The following is a 5,000-nucleotide window of genomic DNA, read 5'->3' on the forward strand; positions in this document are numbered from 1 at the left end:
ACTATACATATACATATATATAGAGTTTTCTTGCTTGAGGGTACACTGGGGCACACTATTCTATCTCATTTCTCTTCCGCTTGTTTTTTTAAAGTTTTCATAGTTTATATAGGAAATATTTATTTAAATGCCATTGTTTTTAAAATACATTATTTTTCCTTGTTTCCTTTCCTCACTGGGCTATTTTCCATGTTGAGCCCCCTGAGATTATAGCATCCTGCTTTTCCAACCAGGGTTGGAAAAGGCACTTGCTCTTGATTATATAGGAGAGATATTCATATACTAACATATATATAGGCTATATATATACACATATATATATATATATATATATATATATATATATATATATATATATATGTATATATATATGTATATATATATATATATATATATATATATATATATATATATATATATATATATATATATATATATATGTATATATATATACATATATATATAGATATATATATAATATACATATAAATACATATACATAAATGAATATATATATATATATATATATATATATATATATATATATATATAAATATATATATAAATATACATATATATACATAGATATATACATACATTATATATATATAAATGTATATACATATATAAATATATATATACATATATGAATATATATACATAAATATATAAATACATATATATATGTATATATATATATATATATATATATATATATATATATATAGCTACATATATATAAATATATATAGTTTATACAATATATATGTTATATATACATATATATATATATATATATATATATATATATATATATATATATATATATATTTATATATAACACTCTAGAATCCATATTCACCTTAGAGAAAATTATAACAAGGTTGTCAGATGAACCCCAATTTGACTGATCCTGAAGAATTTATATATGAGGCTTGTAAGAATCTCATAGGTGGGCTAATTTCCGCGGTTGTGACCAAATAAGCTTTGAATATTAAAGAAACCACACTTCTACTGGACAAGATAATTATGACAATTTCTAGATATTGGCTAAGAGCTAGAGCAAACAAATTTTTTTTCTATGATTTAATGGTTATTTTTTAATATGTGGTCTCGTGGTAAATATAGGACGCAGGAATTGTATGCCTATACAAAATATCTGTTTGATTCCGTAAGTACCACAGCGCCGGAAAACCCTTCAGATAGTTATATAATCCGGATTTTTATTTCCATTAAACAAAAAAACAAAAAAAAAAAACAAAAAAAAAAAAAAAAAAAAAAAAAAATTAGTCCTCGAAATGTGTAAATACAATAAAACATCGATTTCTACCAGATAACAATGAATTTAAGATCACATTCACAACAATATCACATTTTTCCTTCAGTACCACAGCACCGGAAAACCCTTCAGATGGTCGTATAATCCGGATTTCTATTTCCATTAAAAAAAAAAAAAAAAAAAAAAAAAAAAATAAAAAAAAAATAAAAACCTCGAAATGTGTAAATACAATAAAACATCGATTTCTACCAGATAACAATGAATTTAAGATCACATTCACAACAATATCACATTTTTCCTTCAGTACCACAGCACCGGAAAACCCTTCAGATGGTCATATAATCCGGATTTCTATTTCTTAAAAAAAAAAAAAAAAAAAAAAAAAAAAAAAAAAAAAAAAAAAAAAAAAAAAAAAAAAGCCTCGAAAAGTGTAAATACAATAAAACATTGATTTCTACCAGATAACAATGAATTTAAGATCACATTCACAACAATATCACATTTTTCCTTCAGTACCACAGCACCGGAAAACCCTTCAGATGGTCGTATAATCCGGATTTCTATTTCCATTAAAAAAAAAAAAAAAAAAAAAAAAAAAAAAGCCTCGAAAAGTGTAAATACAATAAAACATCGATTTCTACCAGATAACAATGAATTTAAGATCACATTCACAACAATATCACATTTTTCCTTCAGTACCACAGCACCGGAAAACCCTTCAGATGGTCGTATAATCCGGATTTCTATTTCCATTAAAAAAAAAAAGAAAAAAAAAAAAAAAAAAAAAAATAAAAAAAAAATAAAAACCTCGAAATGTGTAAATACAATAAAACATCGATTTCTACCAGATAACAATGAATTTAAGATCACATTCACAACAATATCACATTTTTCCTTCAGTACCACAGCACCGGAAAACCCTTCAGATGGTCATATAATCCGGATTTCTATTTCTTAAAAAAAAAAAAAAAAAAAAAAAAAAAAAAAAAAAAAAAAAAAAAAAAAGCCTCGAAAAGTGTAAATACAATAAAACATTGATTTCTACCAGATAACAATGAATTTAAGATCACATTCACAACAATATCACATTTTTCCTTCAGTACCACAGCACCGGAAAACCCTTCAGATGGTCGTATAATCCGGATTTCTATTTCCATTAAAAAAAAAAAAAAAAAAAAAAAAAAAAAAAAAAAAAAAAAAAGCCTCGAAAAGTGTAAATACAATAAAACATTGATTTCTGCCGGATAACAATGAATTTAAGATCACATTCACAACAATATCACATTTTTCCTTCAGTACCACAGCACCGGAAAACCCTTCAGATGGTCGTATAATCCGGATTTCTATTTCCATTAAAAAAAAAAAAAAAAAAAAAAAAATAAAAAAAAAAAAAAATAAAAAAAAAATAAAAACCTCGAAATGTGTAAATACAATAAAACATCGATTTCTACCAGATAACAATGAATTTAAGATCACATTCACAAAAATATCACATTTTTCCTTCAGTACCACAGCACCGGAAAACCCTTCAGATGGTCATATAATCCGGATTTCTATTTCTTAAAAAAAAAAAAAAAAAAAAAAAAAAAAAAAAAAAAAAAAAAGCCTCGAAAAGTGTAAATACAATAAAACATTGATTTCTACCAGATAACAATGAATTTAAGATCACATTCACAACAATATCACATTTTTCCTTCAGTACCACAGCACCGGAAAACCCTTCAGATGGTCGTATAATCCGGATTTCTATTTCCATTAAAAAAAAAAAAAAAAAAAAAAAAAAAAAAAAAAAAAAAAAAAAAAGCCTCGAAAAGTGTAAATACAATAAAACATTGATTTCTGCCGGATAACAATGACTTTAAGATCACATTCACAACAATATCACATTTTTCCTTCAGTACCACAGCACCGGAAAACCCTTCAGATGGTCGTATAATCCGGATTTCTATTTCCATTAAAAAAAAAAAAAAAAAAAAAAAAAAAAAAAAAAAAAAAAAAAAAAAAAAGCCTCGAAAAGTGTAAATACAATAAAACATTGATTTCTGCCGGATAACAATGAATTTAAGATCACATTCACAACAATATCACATTTTTCCTTCAGTACCACAGCACCGGAAAACCCTTCAGATGGTCGTATAATCCGGATTTCTATTTCCATTAAAAAAAAAAAAAAAAAAAAAAAAAAAAAAAAAAAAAAAAAAAAGCCTCGAAAAGTGTAAATACAATAAAACATTGATTTCTGCCGGATAACAATGAATTTAAGATCACATTCACAACAATATCACATTTTTCCTTCAGTACCACAGCACCGGAAAACCCTTCAGATGGTCATATAATCCGGATTTCTATTTCTTAAAAAAACAAAAAAAAAAAAAAAAAAAAATTAGTCCTCGAGATGTGTAAATACAATAAAACATTGATTTCTGCCGGATAACAATGAATTTAAGATCGCATTCACAAGAATATCACATTTTTCCTTCAGTACCACAGCACCGGAAAACCCTTCAGATGGTCATATAATCCAGATTTCTATTTCCATTAAAAAAAAAAAAAAAAAAAAAAAAAAAATTAGTCCTCGAAAAGTGTAAATACAATAAAACATTGATTTCTGCCAGATAACAATGAATTTAAGATCACATTCACAACAATATCACATTTTTCCTTCAGTACCACAGCACCGGAAAACCCTTCAGATGGTCATATAATCCAGATTTCTATTTCCATTAAAAAAAAAAAAAAAAAAAAAAAAAATTAGTCCTCGAAAAGTGTAAATACAATAAAACATTGATTTCTGCCAGATAACAATGAATTTAAGATCACATTCACAACAATATCACATTTTTCCTTCAGTACCACAGCACCGGAAAACCCTTCAGATGGTCGTATAATCCGGATTTCTATTTCCATTAAAAAAAAAAAAAAAAAAAAAAAAAAAAAAAAAAAAAAAAAAAAAAAAGCCTCGAAAAGTGTAAATACAATAAAACATTGATTTCTGCCGGATAACAATGAATTTAAGATCGCATTCACAAGAATATCACATTTTTCCTTCAGTACCACAGCACCGGAAAACCCTTCAGATGGTCATATAATCCAGATTTCTATTTCCATTAAAAAAAAAAAAAAAAAAAAAAAAAAAAATTAGTCCTCGAAAAGTGTAAATACAATAAAACATTGATTTCTGCCAGATAACAATGAATTTAAGATCACATTCACAACAATATCACATTTTTCCTTCAGTACCACAGCACCGGAAAACCCTTCAGATAGTCATATAATCCTGATTTCTATTTCCATTAAAGCAAAAAAAAAAAAAAAAAAAAAAAAAAGACCTCGAAAAGTGTAAATACAATAAAACATTGATTTCTGCCGGATAACAATGAATTTAAGATCACATTCACAACAATATCACATTTTTCCTTCAGTACCACAGCACCGGAAAACCCTTCAGATGGTCGTATAATCCGGATTTCTATTTCCATTAAAAAAAAAAAAAAAAAAAAAAAAAAAAAAAAAAAAAAAAAAAAAAAAAAAAAAAAAAGCCTCGAAAAGTGTAAATACAATAAAACATTGATTTCTGCCGGATAACAATGAATTTAAGATCGCATTCACAAGAATATCACATTTTTCCTTCAGTACCACAGCACCGGAAAACCCTTCAGATGGTCATATAATCCAGATTTCTATTTCCATTAAAAAAAAAAAAAAAAAAAAAAAAAAAAAA

The 5,000-nt window shown here is 25.7% G+C and overlaps 1 protein-coding gene across 1 annotated transcript in view; it reads right to left on the reverse strand.

The window, feature by feature from the left end:
* LOC137648144 (uncharacterized) overlaps positions 1-5,000 on the reverse strand; it is an 874,425-nt gene that overhangs the window by 442,881 nt on the left and 426,544 nt on the right. The window lies entirely within an intron of this gene.

Source organism: Palaemon carinicauda, chromosome 1, assembly GCF_036898095.1.
Source record: "Palaemon carinicauda isolate YSFRI2023 chromosome 1, ASM3689809v2, whole genome shotgun sequence".
Classification (NCBI taxonomy): Eukaryota; Metazoa; Arthropoda; class Malacostraca; order Decapoda; family Palaemonidae; genus Palaemon; species Palaemon carinicauda.